Here is an 18,525-nt window from a genome sequence, read left to right as displayed (position 1 = left end):
TCGGACTTGCTGCTGATTTTTTCAATTAATTTGCTGAACCGGTTATTTAGAATTTTAGGCAGAAAAATGTGATTGGTTCTTTAATTAAGTTGCAACTTTTCAAGAACGAGTAGGTAAGAAAGCAGCAGCTTATAATTTTGATATTGAGTAGATAAAAGGTAACCATGAAGTAGCTGATTATGCATTATCCAGGATGCCACTCTATGTTTTATTTCTGAAATGTCTACTGGAAATCCATTGGATCACCTCCATTATAACTGAATACACCATGCATGATTTGCTATTGATCTATAGGAAATAAGTGTACAGGATAAAAAGTTCTGTGAGATCTAATCTTGCATAGAAATAGAGTATATCTTGTTCTGAAGTCAAAGATCAAGGAAAAGATCTTGAAAGCCATACACGATACTCCATTATTTCAAGCATACAACAGATTTTAGATTTTCATAAAATGGGAAGTGTTCAGACAGAAAGAATATTCCATGTATCAGCAAAATAAGGCAAAGAAAGTCTATCCTGCAAATCACTCCAACAATTATCAATTTTACAGGAAAAGTGGGAAAGTATTTACATAGATTTTCGAAGTGTTACCAAAGGTAAATGGTAAAAAGTAAAAACTACATCTATGTGGCAGTTCAGGAACCTAAATATATTCATATTTTTATGCAATTGTAATGTACCTTCTTTGGGGACATTAGAATTATTAAGAAGGAACGAATTTTCAATATTAAATTTGTCTATGTTACCTGGAGATTTATTTTTAAAGGTCAAATTAATATCTCATGTAGTCACAAGAGGACGAGGAGGAATAAGACGATTTACCAGGGAGAAGTTGAAGAATCACCGTTGTGAAGATAAAAGGGGATGAGATTCATTCTTTTGGGGTATGCTTGATTTACTATTCAGATTTGTAGTTCTCTCTTGGGAGAGTTTTCAGAAAGCTTCAGCTTTCAGCCAATGTGAGGACGTAGCCCTTCGTGCAAGTAGAGAGTGGACGAAAACCCATTGTCAGGGGAGATATCTTTTCAGGTGTCTCGGTTGTGCTTACAGGTTATTCTCTTTAGTTTTCCAATCTGACTGTAGAACTATGTTTAAGATTGGATTTATAGTTTGTTGGTTATTGTATTGCTATTGTATAGTACAATAACGTTTTAGAATTTATTCAGAAGTTGTTGATTATCATACTTGTTGATGTATAAGACAACAACTCGCTTCTGGATTGTTGAAAGAATAGTGGTTTAATGTTTTGATTTGTACTGCATTGTTCATATGCTTGAGTCTTTAATGTCATTTTGAAAGGACAAATTTATTGGAGAGTTCGGGTTTTACTTGCTATTCGTATTTTCATCTGCATAGGGATGTATTTTTGAATGTGTTACTTGAAAATGAGTTTGTACAAATATCTATGTGGAATATCCTCTGTTATTCATATTGTTGGTTATTTGTTAGGTGGGTTTGTACTCTAACATTTACACTTAAAGGGGAAACGGGAAAAAAATCAGGTTCACGACAGTACGGAGTTGGTTGTATTTGTTACAGTACTGGGTCGGGTGTAATGTCCCCTTTTCGATAGGCACCAGCTACTTATTTTATTTTAGCCTTTATTTTCCCCGGAGGCTAAAAAGGAAGAAATAAGGGGGAAAAGATATATTAAATTAATTACTTATAAGGTTACTAAACAGTGAAATATTAAAAAGTAACTTTATATTTAATTGATTTAATATTGAAGTGACTAACATAATAAAATATGAAAAAGTCACTTAAAAGAATAAAGTGCTGGATTCCTCTAGAAGCTTCTTGGAGTTGCTTGTGAAATCTTTATAAGGAGCCTTTGGGGGGTCATTTTACACATCTTGAGTTGCATATTCATCTATTGTGCTGAGAGCCTTAGTGCTTGCATACTTGCTTGAGGGTTTGAAGACTCTAAGGTGCCAATTTCGGTTGTGAGATATCAACCCTAGTTGGGAGTGGAAGAATTGGTATTCAACCAATTCATTTGTGATTAATTGGGAGATAATATTCAGTGATTTTTGTTCAGCCGTGCATCTAATTTTTGACATTAGTTGGCAAGAAAGGTTTCAGTTTTCGCAGCAGATCTGAAAAAGCAAAACGAAAAATTAGAGCCAAAAAAGCAGTCTGAAAAAGCAGTCCGAAAGAGCAAATCCGAAAAAAGCAAAGCCAAAAAGCATGTTATCTCAGCTACTTATTCCAAGTTCTTTTGGTATTTACATTTGGCAATTGTAGATGGATACATTTGACAAGTAATATATGTCTTTTTGTTACCAAAGTATTCAGTCATTGTAAACATTGAAGTATTGAAGGGAAATCAACTTAATTCAGCTGTTCAGTTTGTATGCCAACTATTTGTAAAAATGTCTCATTGCATAGTCATTCATAGGATGCATGCCAAGTGTTTGTGAAAATACCTCTTGGCTGTAGGTGTACATTTTACATCAAAATTTCATGTACTTGCATTTGGAAAATAATAAAAAGAAAGTTGCATATCACTTTGATTTCCACTTAGTTATTTTGCAATCATTTGTATTCATCAATATCATTAGCATTCAAAAATCATAGCAAAGCAACAAACATCAACAAACTGAGGCTACAAGGGAAGTGTTTGACAAAGTTCCTAAGGCAGAAAAACAGGGATAAAACTTTAAAAATTGTCAAGGCACTTTACAGTGGTATCAGAGCCAGGTTTCTGCCATCCTCTACGGGTTATGAGTGAAGAGTTTCCAAATGTTCCATTCATAAATCCTTTGGATAAATTCTATAAGAGGCCAAGAAAGCGCTTAAGTCCTTTAGAACTCATGGAAGAAAGCAATACCCAGCAAATGCTTAATGCTCTTGCAAGAGGGCAACAAGAGTTGAGAGACGAAATGGCAAGAGGAAGAGAAGAACAGTCACTTATCCTTGGACAGCTGGTAGATAACAGAAACAATGGAAATGATAGGAACCATAACAGGACTAATGGGCAGAATGGACACAATGGGGGTCAAGAAAACAATGACACAGCTCAAAGCAGTGCTAGAACAGCAAGTAGAGCTACTCCTAGGCCTCTTATGACTACATTTTTGAGAGAACAGGGTGCTGCAAATCACAACCAGCAAGTAAGAGAAGAGGGATATGGTGATTATTTGAGGGAGTAAAACTCTCTAGGTGATGATTTCAAGGCTGCCATATCACTAGTAGACTTTTGTGGTCTTAAATTGAGAAATAGACCAAGAAACAATCAACGGGGAGTGCAAAATCAAGACTTGCAGCGTAAGGTGGGAAAACTGACCGTACCATCATTTGATGGAAGTAACAAAGATACAGCTAGAGCTTGGGTTCAAAAGCTCGACACATATTTGCAGCTCAATCCTATGTTGGAAACAAAGGCTATCCAGTACGCCACACTCCATTTGGAAGGTGAAGCACATGAATGGTGGTACCATGGACTTGTCACCTTGGGGCATGCCAACGTTACTTCATATTTGGAATTCACCCAAAAGCTCATTGACAGGTTTGATCGTAAGGATCCTGAACTCCACTTTAGGGAGTTAGCACAACTCAGGCAAACTAATTCAGTGGATGCTTACATCACAGAGTTCCAACGGTTGGCAGTTATGGTGACAAATATTTCAGAACAGCAGTTGATTATGCTCTTCATTGAGGGATAGACAGAGCCTCTTCGTGGTTGGGTTAAGGCAAGAGGCCTTCAAACCAAATTCTCTCCAAGATGCTATCATGAAGACTAGAGACATGGAATATTCTACATCTAGCATTAGGGCTCATAGCAAGCCTTTCACATCCCATAAGGATAAGGAGAAGAAGCCATTCCAAAAAAAAAGTAATAAGGAGAACTTTGATGAAGCCTATAGACAGGAGTGTCGGCTTAAGGGGATTTGCTATCATTGCAAGGAGAAATGGTCTAGTGGACACCATCGCCTAGGGAAAGACAAGGCTCACTTAATTGAGGTGATATCAGATGATGAGAGCAGTTCTGAGGAAGAGGAACCTCAAAGGGAAGACAATAACGGTTCAGATGGGGAAAATTATGATGAGATCATGGCTTCTATCTCCAGTGCTCCTAAGTTCAACTCTTTCAAAGTTTGTGGGGTCCTACAAGGTCATCAGATAGCAGTATTGATTAACAGTGGAGCTACTCATAACTTCATTGATGCATCATTGGTGAACAAGCGACAAATTCCTCTAGAGGATTTTGAGGGATTCAGTGTAATGGTGGCTGATGGGCATAAGATAGCTTGTACTCAGTGGATTCCACAGTTGTCTATTATGATGGGCAACCACACAGTTACAGATGATTCCTATGTAGTTGACTTGGGTGATATCCATGCCATACCTGGGGTCCAATGGTTGCAGTCATTAGGGAAGTACTCACAGAACTTCCAAACCATGGAACTCAAGTTCAAAGATGCTGATGGACGTAGAGTGGTGCTTAGAGGTATGGAATCTAAAGCACCTAAGATTGTTTCAGCTAGACATATGGAGAGTATTTTCAGGCATGATGACATAGTTTGGGCAGCAGAGTGTGTGATCACTCCTAAGGAATCTACAGATTCAAGACAGCCAGTCCACATTGACATCAAGGAGCTATTGGACAAACATGACAAGGTTTTTGGTGAGATACCCCCAGTGAGGCCACCGAACAGAGGCTTCGAGCATGCTATTGAGTTGGAAGAAAGGGCCAAGCCAGTGATTACTACCCCTTATCACCATCCTAAGAAATTTAAGGATGAGATCGAGAAAGCAATCAAGGAATTGCTTGATATGGGACACATTCGTCCTAGCTCCAGCCCTTTCACTTCTTCAGTGGTCCTAGTGAAGAAGAAAGATGGGACCATGAGAATGTGTATAGATTACCGAGCCCTCAATAAAAAAACAATCAAGAACAGGTACCTGATACCCAGGATCGATGAGTTATTGGATGAGTTACATGGGGCAGTATATTTTTCAAAGATTGATCTTCGATCGGGTTACCATCAGATTAGAGTGAGGGAACAAGATGTGCACAAGACTACTTTCCGATGCCACTATGGGCACTATGAGTTCTTGGTGATGCCATTTGCCTGCCACATTCCAGTCTTGTATAAATCATATCTTCAACAAACAGTTGCGTAAGTTCCTCTTGGTATTCTTTGATGATTTGCTCATATACAGTAAAACTTGGGAAGAACACTTGCAGCAGCTTGATGAGATCCTTACCATCATGGAGGAGCAGTCCTTGTACGCTAAGGCTTCGAAATGTGAGTTGGGCCTTAGATTCTTTATTTGGGACACATGATCAGTGCAGAGGGTGTCCAAGTGCACCAAGAGAAAATACAGGCTATTCTAGATTGGCCCACACCACGGTCACTTATAGAGCTATGGGGCTTCTTCGGACTGTGCAGTTATTACAGGCATTTTGTTAAGGAGTTCTCACAGTTGGGGGCACCTTTGACAGATTTGCCCAAGAAGAGTGCATTTTGTTGGACAGCAGAGGTGCAGTGAGCTTTTGATAAGCTCAAGGAGGTGATGAGCAGTTGTCCAGTGTTGGCACTTCTTGATTTCACGCAACCTTTCATTCTAGAGTGTGATGCTTCAAGGGAAGGTATTGGTGCAGTATTGATGCAGAATCAACACCCTATCGCCTTTGAGAGCCATAAGTTGAGGGGAGTTGAGAGACTATACTCCATCTATGATAAGGAGATGCTCGCCATTATGCATGCCTTGGCAAAGTTCAGACAGTATCTAGTTGGGGGAAAATTTGGGGTGAGGACAAATCATAACAGTCTCAGATACTTCTTAGAGCAGAAGGACTTGAACGAGAGACAGCAAAAGTGGGTTAGCAGGATACAGGCATATGATTTCGACATAGAGTATGTTAAGGGGAAGAAGAACATTGTTGCAGATGCCCTCTCCAGGAGGCCTTCAACTTGCTCACTCTCTGAGATTTTGACAGAATGGAAATCCATCTTACTGGTGGAGTACTCCAAGAATACATTTGCTTGTGAGTTAATGGATGGATTGATTCGGGATGACAGGTACAGGATAGTTGATGATGTGATTTACTACAAGGATAGGATCTACCTGGTACCGGAATCAAAATTGAAGGAGAAAATACTACAATCTTGCCATGATACACCCCTAGCAGGCCATCAGGGCTACTTCAAAACTTATAGACAGGTTAGAGAGAGGTTTTCATGGAAAGGCCTCAAGGATGATGTGTTGAAGCATGTGAAAGAGTGTGTGACTTGCCAGCAGAATAAGTCTGAGCATACACATCCAACTGGGCTACTTCAACCTTTGCCCATTCCTAAGTGGAAGTGGGAGAACATTTCGATGGACTTCATCACAAGCCTACCCAAGGTACAGGGGAGAGACAACATCTTTTTTGTGGTAGACCGGCTCACAAAATACGCACATTTCTTTGCTATTCTGACAGAGTACAGGGCTTCACAGGTGGCTGAGCTATTTTTCAGGGAGATCTTTAGATTGCATGGGCTACCTAAGAACATAGTCAGCGACAAGGATAGCAGGTTTATGAGTGCTTTTTGGCAGGAGTTGTTTAGACCGACAAGTACTGAGTTGACACCCAGTACCAGTTATCACCCTCAAACTAATGGGCAAACAGAAATTGCTAATAAGTGGGCTAAGGGGTACTTGCGTAATTATGTGGCAGGACAACAGCGGGCTTGGATCAGGTGGTTACATTTAGGAGAGTATTGTTACAATACCACACACCATATGTCCACTGGAATGAGTCCTTTCAGAGTCTTGTACGGCTATGATGCACCTTCATTCATGGAGATGGCTTTTGGTGAAAGTAGGGCACCTAAAGCAAAAGATTGGATTCAAGAAAGCCAAGATATATTGAAGGCACTCAAGGATAATCTGGTAATGGCACAGAATCAGCAAAAGACTTATGCAGATAAACACAGGGTTGAGTGCAGCTTTGAGATTGGTGATATGGTATATCTACAATTGCAGCCCTATAGACAGTCCTCTCTTAAAAAGAGTGGAGTAGAGAAACTAAGACCAAGGTTCTACGGTCCATACAGGGTTCCAAGAGGATTAGGGAGGTAGCATATGAGTTAGAGCTGCCTGCGAGCAGCAAGATTCATAATGTATTTCATGTTTCATGCCTCAAGAAGGCATTAGGTCAACAGGTTATCTCTTCCACGGATCTTCCACCACTTGATGAGGAGGGACATTTGGTCTTGGTGCCTCAAGAGATCATTGATGTCAGAGAGAGGAAATTGCAGAACAGAGTGATTAAGGAGTACTTGGTGAGATGGAAGGATCTGCCTACAGAGGACGCCACATGGGAGAATGAGCAGATTTTACAGCACCCGAGTTTGCAATTGCTTGAGGACAAGCAATTTTAGGAAGGGAGGACTGTAATGTCCTCTTTTTGACAGGCACCAGCTACTTATTTTATTTTAGCCTTTATTTTCTTCGGAGGCTAAAAAAGAAGAAATAAGGGGGAAAAGATATATTAAATTAATTACTTATAAGGTTACTAAACAATGAAATATTAAAAAATAACTTTATATTTAATTGATTTAATATTAAAGTGACTAACATAATAACATATCAAAAAGTCACTTAAAAGAATAACGTGTTGGATTCCTCTAGAAGCTTCTTGGACTTGCTTGTGAAATCTTTATAAGGAGCCTTTGGGGGGTCATTTTACACATCTTGAGTTGCATATTCATCTATTGTGCTGAGAGTCTTAGTGCTTGCATATTTGCCTGAGGGTTTGAAGACTCTAAGGTGCCAATTTCGATTGTGAGATATCAACCCTAGTTGGAAGTGGAGGAAATGGTATTCAAAAAATTCATTTGTGATTAATTGGGAGATAATATTCAGTGATTTTTGTTCAGCCCGTGCATCTAATTTTTGACATCAGTTGACAAGGAGAAAGGTTTCAGTTTTCGCGGCGAATCCAAAAAAAAGCAAAGCGAAAAAGCAGAGCCGAAAAAGCAGTATGAAAAAGCAAAGCGAAAAAGCAAATCCAAAAAAGCAGTCCAAAAAAGCAAAGTGAAAAAGTAGAGCCGAAAAAGTAGTCCGAAAGAGCAAATCCGAAAAAAGCAAAGCCAAAAAGCATGTCATCTCAGCTACTTATTCCAAGTTCTTTTGGTATTTACATTTGGCAATTGTAGATGGATACATTTGACAAGTAATATATGTCTTTTTGTTACCAAAGTATTTAGTCATTGTAAACATTGAAGTAGTGAAGGGAAATCAACTTAATTCAGCTGCTCAGTTTGTATGCCCAATGTTTGTAAAAACGTCTCATTGCATAGTCATTCATAGGATGCATGCCAAGTGTTTGTGAAAATACCTCTTGGCTGTAGGTGTGCATTTTACATCAGAATTTCATGCACTTGCATTTGGAAAATAATAAAAAGAAAGTTGCATATCACTTTGATTTCCAATTAGTTATTTTGCAATCATTTGTATTCATCAATATCATTGGCATTCAAAAATCATAGCAAAGCAACAAACATCAGCAAACTGAGGCTGCAAGGGAAGTATTTGACAAAATTCCTAAGGCAGAAAAATAGGGATAAAACTTTAAAAATTGTCAAGGCACTTTACATCAGGTCATTACGGTGGTATCAGAGTTGGTCTTCCTGCCAGCCTGTGAAGTTATAACAAAGACAAATTTTAAGGAATTATCAGAAACATTAGTTAAGTAGTGAGGAAATATTTGGAGTTTGTGAGATAGATAAAGGACCTTTGACACGGAGTTTTTTCCATGGGAGAACAATTGGCAGGGGCACATATTCGGGTTTCCATTCCTATGTTTTTAGCAACAGGAAGTTATGCCTCCACACTTTATATATTCCTACAGTGATGGATGGATAGAACAACGCAGCTGATTTCCTTGGCAAGTTTGTTCTAGATATGAGATAATTCCTCTTGTAAACCTCTCTCAAAAGATCAATCAAGTGGTTTCACAGCTTTTCTAAGGTGGCCAAAATGTCCAAATGGTATGGAAATGACGGTTGTCCAAGTTCAGAAGCACGACGTCATTTTAGCTATGAGTGTAAGCTACTGATCTAAAAGAAAATGAAGCTTTTGAGGGCCTACAAGTAGATCAACACATTCATAGGAGAAGATAGCAACTACCACAACAACACAACAGAAAGCATTTAAGTTGCTTCCGGTAATATCGGCAAGTAGTAGGAGAGCAGAAGAAATTGAGATATTGGTGAGATACAGTAATACAGGCCCACCGTGTTTTGTAAATATTGGCAAACAAAGAAAACGCAGAAAAGAAGTCGACACCCCAAAAAAGCGTGTGAGACAGGAGGATTTCTGCCAAAGGTTATTCCCAAAAATTGCCTATCGGTTAAAAATGCAGAATTGTCGAACAAAGAGATCTCTAAAGATGAAATTACAAAAGCCATTCAAGTAATGATAAATCTCCAAGGGCAAATAACCTACTTTAAACTCAAAGAAAATTAATGTGTGGCTAAGTGATGACTTGTTGCAAATCTACAAATAAACTATTGAAACAGACTCTTTACGCAGTAACATCAATAAAGGCTAATCGCGAGTTGAAGGACCAACAGAATTGTTGAGGTGGTATTAACCATCATAAGCAAGGAGTTACGGTGGAACTCTAAGGGCTGCAAGCTACGTCAAAGATTGCAAACAAATAAATCCAGTTCTTGGGATGTTCAGAATAAATTTATTTATCGTATCTTAGAAGATCATTGAAGCGAAGCCGGCGAAAGGAAGGTGCGAAGAGCGGATTTGGATTAGGAATTTTTGCCGTAAGGTGAGTGTAATGTCCCCTTTTTAGCATTCATAGCATGATGTTGTCGTGTGCCTATTTCCCTATAGTCCCGTAGGCTAAACAGGACATTAAAGGCACTTAGAGGCCATTTGACCTAGATAGTTTCAGTTGCAGGTCTTTTTGAGGAGTTTTGAGGCAACTTTGGGCAAACTTACTATTTATAGTAAGTCATCTTGGACATGGTCGGACATCCAGTGGCAACGGTATGTCAATAATAATTGTTTAAAATCGACAAGAAGACTTGTTTATCATTGATAAGATTTGTTATGCACTGATAAAGCTATTTTATAAAGTTAAATTTAAATATTTAACTTTATTAATGCATAGACTATAGTTTGTGGGAAATATTTAAATTAGAAGAGTCCCCTTTATTTTATAACACATTGGAGACATAAGTTACATAAAGGGAGTTATGTTTTATCCCACATTGAGAAAACGATGGATTGAGCTCTTGTGAGAACGCTATAAAAGAAGAGCTTTTTTTAGTATGCTTGGATGAAGATTAATGTTATGTTGTTGGATATCTGATTATCGGGCTTGAAGGACGGAATCCCTCTTTGCTAGCATTCTCTTCGCTGTTTAAAGACACAGTCAGGAGGATTAACGGTGTTTCCAAACACATTGGGTTTCATTTAGTGTTTTGCTACAGCACAGATGAATAGTGTTTTGCTACAGTGCGCGTGAATAGTGTTTTGCTACAGTGCGCATAAATAGTGAATTTGCTACAGTGCATGAACAGTATTTGCAACAAGTTTATTGTTTATTCTTGCTGATTTGGGGGTTTGGAAGGCTGCCAACTACGTCTGCAAAAATACTACAGCAACTAATTCCAAGTTTCTTCTGTCAAATTTTTATACTTTCGCATTGTAGTTGTTGAATACGAGATTGATATTCGTCGCAACATGTTAAACAATTGTATGAGCACATTTACATGGATAAAATCAATATTTAATTAGCAAATAAGAAGTTTCAGATTTTTCTATATATTGTAGTATGTGTGCTAAGTGTTTGACAAAAATGCTATGTTGAGTTATTAAGCAAATTAATTGATATCATAAAGTAGCTTGCAAGTTTCTTTATTTCGAAAAAAAATAGAGGAGGATACTACAGTGGTATCAGAGCTATAAGTCCTGCCATCCTGTGGGGGTCTTATAGGGAATTTGGAACAGTCGGATAGAGGGGAAAGTGTTTGACGAAATGTCAAAACACTAAAATCAGAGCATTTATGTTTGAGCATGCAATAGGGGCCTTATAATTTTCGCAATATCAAAGCAAGACAAAATAGGATTTCAGACTTGCAGAGCAAACAATCTAGTTCATCAGTGCACGTGGACATAGAATCCAATCATACAAACACAGAGGAGGTATTCTTTGATCAAGACAGCAATATGGGTGACTGAGATGACAGGAATACAGGATTAGGCAGAGGTGGGAATGCCGGTCCAAATCAGGGAGAGGAAAGATTCTTACAGTTATTAGACACCTTGGCACAGGGACAGCGATTAGCAAAGCAGAGAGCACAGGAACAGAGTCAGAGATTGGAGCTTATGATGCAGATGATGGCTCGTCAAATGGGGTTGAATGCTAATGTGGGTGGAGGAAATAATCAGAATGGTAATAATCAGGATGGGACACATAATGGAGGGGAACCAGTTGGGAACAATTTCGATTATGCACCCCAGCAAACTAGGACAGTGAGTTCGAGGCCCATGATTCCCACATTTCCTCGTAGAGCTCCAGAGCAGCCCGTATCAGAGCCCCAGATCACTGATATACAAGACCATTTGAGGAGAGATTGGGTAGCCAGAGCTCCAGATTTTACCGCTGCAATTACCTTTAGGGAGTATATCGATGTGCGGATGAAGCATATGCCACGTGGACATGACAGGAACCAGAGCTATGAGCTACGGAAGAAAGTAGGAAAACTTCAGTTACCATATTGTGATGGCTCAGGGAAGTCTACAGCAAGAGCTTGGGTTCAAAAGCTTGACACATACTTTCAAGTGAACCCTATGCCTGAGGAAGAAGCTATTAAGTATGCAGCACGAGTGGTGGCATCATAGTATGGTCACTATGGGTCATGCACACATTACCTCATATGTGGAGTTTAAGGAGAGACTGATTGAACGTTTTGACAGGAAGGATCCAGAACTCCATTTCAAGGAGTTAGCTCAGCTTAAACAGTGGGGATCATTGGAAACATACATTTCAGAATTTCAGAAACTTGCAGTGTTAGTAACTGATGTATCTGAACGGAGGATATTGGTTCTATTTATCGATGGGTTAGCTGATCCGTTGAGAGGGTGGATTAAAGCTCTCAACCCTCCCACTTTGCAAGAAGCCATTAAGAAAGCTTGTGACATGGATTCCTCTTCAGCTTCTAAAAATAAATTTTAGGCAAAGAGTTTTCCTTCAAGAAAAGATAAGGACATGAAACCTTTCCATAGAGAGGCTCAACCACCTAAGGAGGAAAGTAAGAGGTTGGACAATGAGAAACTTAATGATCTTAGGAAGAAGAAGCTTTGTTTTCATTGCAAGGAGCCTTGGGATTTGTCACATAAGTGTCCATTGAAAGCAAAAGCTAAGCAGATGGAGTACTTTTCAGCCAAAGAGTCAGTGGATGGAGATTCAGAGCAGTCATCAGAATCAGATGGAGATGATGATAATTCTTCACATGAGGAAGTACGCAGTGATAGCACGATAGCTCAACTGTCCAGTATACAGGAGGCCATCACTTTCAGAGTTGGGGGAACTTTGGATGGACAGAGATTTGTGGCAATCATTGATACAGGGGCAACACATAACTTCATTGATGAGAAGTTTGTGTCACGCAAAGGGGCTACATACAAAGGAGCATAGGGGATTTAAGGTGATGGTTGCCGATAGCTTCAAAATCGACTGTACCAAGAAGATCTCCAACTTGCAGCTTCGTTTAGGAGATTATGACATGACAGAAGATTTCTTTGTGGTCAACACTGGTGATCAGGTTATGGTGCTTCGGATGAACTGGATGAAGTCTCTGGAAGAGTTCACATTTAACCTCCAGAAAATGGAAATGAGGTTTGAGGCAAATGGTAAGAAGATAGTGCTCAGAGGTTTGTCAGATGGGAGACTTCGAGTGGTGTCACTCAAGCGGATGCAGAGTTTCTTTAGACATGATCACGTACAGTGGGCAGCAGAGTTCAGAGCAATGCTTGAGATGACAGAGCAGCATGAACAAAAGTATGCACCTGATGTACAGGAACTAATAACCAAACATACTAAGGTGTTTGGTGAGATATCTCCAAGGAGACCCCCGGATAGTGGAATCGACCATGTTATTGAGTTAGAGGAAGGGGCTAAGCCAGTCATCATCACACCCTACCGCCATCCAAAGAGATATAAGGATGAAATAGAAAAGGCAATCAAGGAGTTGATTCACATGGGGCACATACGGCCAAGCAAGAGTCCTTTCGCTTCTTCAGTGGTATTGGTGAAGAAGAAGGATGGTACAATGAGAATGTGCATTGATTATAGGGAGCCAAAAAAGAAGACAATCAAGAACCGATACACTTTCCCGCGCATCGATGAGCTTATTGATGAATTGCATGGTGCATGCTACTTCTCTAAGATTGATTTGAGATCCAGTTACCACCAGATACGGGTTAGAGAGGTGGATGTGGAGAAGACAACTTTTAGATGCCACTACGGACATTTTGAGTTCTTAGTCATGCCCTTTGGATTGACTAATGCCCCCGCCACTTTCCAGTCCTGTATGAATAGAGTATTCAGAGATCAGTTGAGGAAGTTTGTGTTGATTTTTTTTGATAATATACAATCGTACTTGGGAGGAACATTTGAAGCATATTGATGCAGTGCTCAACATTCTAGAGAGGGAGTCATTATATGCCAAGATGAGTAAATGCGAGTTCGGGATGACAGAGTTGCTCTATCTAGGGCATATTATTAGTGCAGGAAGTGTTCGGGTTGACCCAGACAAGATCAGGGCCATTCTGGATTGGCCACCACCGAGAAACACTTCACAACTCAAGGGATTTCTCGGGCTTTGCGGGTTCTACCGCAGATTTGTGAAGGGATTTTCACAGATAGCAGCACCACTTACAAATTTGACACGGAGAGACAATTTCAAGTGGTCAGAGAGGGCTTAGGATTGTTTTGACAGGTTCAAGGAGCTAATGAGTACATGTCCTATTTTAGCCATTCCAGATTTCACCAGGCCTTTTGAGCTGCAGTGTGATGCCTCGGGAGAGGGCGTAGGAGCTGTCCTCGTGCAGGACAAAAATCCCATTGCATATGAGAGCAAGAAATTACGAGGTGTTGAGAGAACTTACAGCATCTATGACAAAGAAATGCTAGCAATCATGCACACGCTAGCTAAGTTCAGGCAATACTTAGCAGGGAGCCGATTCACAGTAAAAATAGATCATAACAGCTTGAAACATTTCCTTGGACAGAAGGATCTTAATGACAGGCAACAGAAATGGGTGAGTAAGTTACAGGCCTATGATTTTGACATAGTCTATGTCAAAGGGAAGAAAAATATTGTTGCAAATGCTTTATCCAGAAGGCCTCATTTGCTTCCTATTGGGATAGTCATGGATGATTGGAGAGAGTTGATCTTGGCAGAGTATGCCAAGGATAGTTGGGCATCTAGTGTTATTGAAGGAGCTATTCAGGATAGTCGATACACTGTTGTAAATGATTTGATCATTTACAAGGGAAGGATTTATTTGGTACCTGGGTCTGCCATGAAGCAAAAGATCTTGAGAGCATTTCATGATTCACCATTAGCAGGACATCTAGGATTTTTTAAGACATATCGGCAAGTGAGAGAGTGCTTCACTTGGAAGGGGCTTAAGTCAAAAGTGCTACAGTTCGTTAGGGAGTGCTCAGTGTGTCAGCAGAACAAACAGGAACATTCCTTTCCAGGCGGTTTACTACAGCCCCTACCTATACCAGAGAAGAAGTGGGATAGCATTTCCATGGATTTTATCATAAGCCTTCCAAAGGCATAGGATCGGGATTGTATTTTTGTTGTGGTAGACAGATTGACGAAATTTGCACATTTCTTTGCGATTTCGTACACATATTCAACAGTATAGACAGCAGAGCTATTCTTTCAAGAGGTATTTAGATTACATGGGATGCCACAAAGCATAGTCAGCGACAGGGATAGTAGGTTTATGAGCAACTTTTGGCAGGAGTTGTTCAGGTTGTATGGAACAGAGCTAACTCCGAATACCAGTTACCACCCCCAAACTGATGGGCAGACAAAGATAGTGAATAAATGGGTTGGGGGGTACCTTTGAAACTACAATGCACGAGAACAGAAGGCTTGGGTGAAGTGGCTACATCTAGGGGAGTACTGTTATAATACCTCTGTCCATATGTCTATTCAAATGTCCCCTTTCATGGCACTGTACGGGTATGATGCTCCTAATTTTCTGGATTTGTTATTTGGGGACAGTAGGGTACCTAAGGCCAAGGATATTTTGCAGGAGTGTCAGAACATTATGCGGTCTTTGAAGGAAAATTTGCAAAAGGCACAAAATCAGCAGAAGCAATATGCTGATCAGCACAGGGTTGAGAGGTCTTTCGAGGTAGGAGACATGGTGTACCTCATGCTACAGCCTTATAGACAGTCCTCTCTCAAGAAGAGTGGAGCAGAGAAATTGAAACCACACTACTGTGGACCATTCAAAGTAATTAGGAGAGTGGGCGAAGTAGCTTATGAGTTGGAGTTGTCTGCAGACAGTGAAGTGCATAATGTGTTCCATGTGTCACGCCTTAAGAAGGCATTGGGCCACAATGTGGTGCCTTCAGTAGTATTGCCACCTCTCGATGATGAAGGAAAGTTTATCTTGGTTCCCGAGGCTATACTTGACTCCAAGGAGAGGGTGCTTCATAGGCGGATCATCAAGGAGTACTTGGTCAAGTGGAGGAATCTACCAGTGGAGGATGCTACTTGGGAAAATGAGCAGATATTACAGCATCCAGAGTTGAAATTGCTTGAGGACAAGCAATTTTGGGAAGGGCGGACTGTAATGTCCCCTTTTTAGCATTCATAACATGATGTTGTCATTTGCCTATTTCCCCACAGTCCCATAGGCTAACCAAGACATTAAAGGGACTTAGAGGCCATTTGGCCTAGATAGTTTCAGTTGCAGGTCTTTCTGAGGGGTTTTGAGGCAACTTTGGGCAAACTTACTATTTATAGTAAGTCATCTAGGACATGGTCGGACATCTAGTGGCAGCAGTATGTCGATGGTAATCGTTTAAAATCGACAAGAAGACTTGTTTATCATTGATAAGATTTGTTATGCACTGATAAAGCTATTTTATAAAGTTAAATTTAAATATTTAACTTTATTAATGCATAGACTATAGTTTGTGGGAAATATTTAAATTAGAAGAGTCCCCTTTATTTTATAACACATTGGAGACATAAGTTACATAAAGGGAGTTATGTTTTATCCCACATTGAGAAAACGATGGATTGAGCTCTTGTGAGAACGCTATAAAAGAAGAGCTTTTTTTAGTATGCTTGGATGAAGATTAATGTTATGTTGCTGGATATCTGATTATCGGGCTTGGAGGACGGAATCCCTCTTTGCTAGCATTCTCTTCGCTTTTTAAAGACACAGTCAGGAGAATTAACGGTGTTTCCGAACACATTGGGTTTCATTTAGTGTTTTGCTACAGTATGGATGAATAGTGTTTTGCTACAGTGCGGATGAATAGTGTTTTGCTACAGTGCGCGTGAATAGTGGTGGCTACAGTGCGCATGAATAGTGAATTTGCTACAGTGCGTGAACAGTATTTGCAACAAGTTTATTGTTTACTCTTGCTGATTTGGGGGTTTGGAAGGCTGCCAACTACATCTGCAAAAATACTACAGCAACTAATTCCAGGTTTCTTCTGTCAAATTTTTATACTTTCACATTGTTGTTGTTGAATACGAGACTAATATTTGTCGCAGCATGTTAAACAATTGTATGAGCACATTTACATGGCAAAAATCAATATTTAATTAGCAAATAAGAAGTTTCAGATTTTTCTATATATTGTAGTATGTGTGTCAAGTGTTTGACAAAAATGCTATGTTGAGTTATTAAGCAAATTAATTGATACCATAAAGTAGCTTGCAAGTTTCTTTATTTGGAAAAAAAAATAGGGGACGATACTACAGTGAGGATTTTTGTCTTGTGCGGGCACCGCTAGGCAAGTCTTATCTTGGCCTCCCCGCATCAGATCAATAATGCAATAAGACAAGGGAATAATTCATGTCGCGTCTTTCACAAGTTGGAAGAGCTTGAGCCGTTTTCATCTTAGACATCGTCGATTTTCAGAAAGACGTTTAAGGCCACCTGTCATGAAGCATTATTTTAACCGGTAATGTGCTCATTCCTGGCCGGAGACATTATTCATCAGGTGTTGGAATATTTATTATTACCTGGCCATACTTGGGCGTTAACACTTGGCATGAAGCAATCATCACATGGCAGACACTTAGCTTTGGGAAGCCAAGTGACGGGTGGGAGTTATTTGGAGTTACAAATAACGCATGAGGGAATTCATTACAAGCAACAGCCGTCTCAAGTGGACCGAGCATTCTGAGAAAAGCTAATACAAGAATTCGCATTTATATTGTTGGTCTGAGGACGTGGAAGTTGGATTGTCATACAAAGGTCTCAGACAGAATTCACAGGCTATTCTAGAGACGAAGTATTGGGGAAGAATTGCAGACTTTTACAGGCCCGAGACACAAACCAAGCACACATAACAAAAATACGACAAAGTATTGAAGTAGAACAATCTTGTACAGTGCACATCCTAAATTATAGGAAGGATGGCAATCCATTCTGGAATCATTTGCATACAGCACTGCATCTGGGAAGGTAGCTTTCTATGTTGGCATTCAGTTGGCTATCACAGACATTGAACAAGAAGAAGCAGCTGAGTGGAAGAGGAAATATGAACTGGAGTGATTATGAAATTTGTTGCTAGAACAGAGAGGGCAAGGCAAAGTGGACATTAACTGCAATAAACCAGTGGATATGTCTCAACAAAATAAGAATGGAATGCTAACACAAAATAAAAAATGGGCTATGTTCTAAGAAAAGCACAATATATAGTGAGGAAGCACTTAACAAGGAAGCAACCAAGTATGATTTGAGAAACAGTGCAAAGCCAAATACTGGAAAGTCCTTGTTCAAATTTGCGTAGGGATGTAATCCTGAGAAGAATACACGGCATAAGCATGACGTTGGCTCTTTTGAGAGTGGTAATATTACAATTGCTGTCCATAGCAGTAAGCTGATAACTTTGGAGTGGGTTTCACCTCCACAATTTGCGATAATACTGACAAAGCCTGACTCCACTTCTGTATGAGAATCATGCAAAGAGATGGTCAGGTGGCTTAAAGAAGAAAAAAAAATACTAACATATTTGTGGAGGATAGGGTGAAGGAAGAACTTCTTACAAAGAGTCAAGATTTTAACTTTGTACAAACATAGAGGGAGATATTTTTTCTGTATTTTTCATTACTCTTGATGGTGTAGTGCAGCTGGTTTTCAGAATATCAAAAACTTGGAAAATGTTTGTGTTGGTATAACCATTTTTAAGTCGGAAATATTATAGGGTGGCATTGTGTGGTTAGGAGTCAGGAATTGTTGCCAGCAGTAAGGAGATTTCCCCAAGCATCACTGGGTCGTCAGTTAGTGCAACCT

At 39.7% G+C, this 18,525-nt stretch overlaps 1 protein-coding gene across 2 annotated transcripts in view; it reads right to left on the bottom strand.

Moving 5' to 3' along the window:
* Positions 1–18,525, bottom strand: part of LOC149545039 (K(+) efflux antiporter 2, chloroplastic-like) — a 188,746-nt gene that overhangs the window by 85,236 nt on the left and 84,985 nt on the right. The gene's annotated exons all lie outside the window — the stretch shown is intronic.

This window comes from Cupressus sempervirens, chromosome 8, assembly GCF_028749045.1.
Source record: "Cupressus sempervirens isolate cs-2001-9-10 chromosome 8, ASM2874904v1, whole genome shotgun sequence".
NCBI lineage: Eukaryota > Viridiplantae > Streptophyta > Pinopsida > Cupressales > Cupressaceae > Cupressus > Cupressus sempervirens.
The sequence above is the reverse complement of the archived record's forward strand: the minus strand, read 5'-3'. Positions and strand labels throughout refer to the sequence as shown.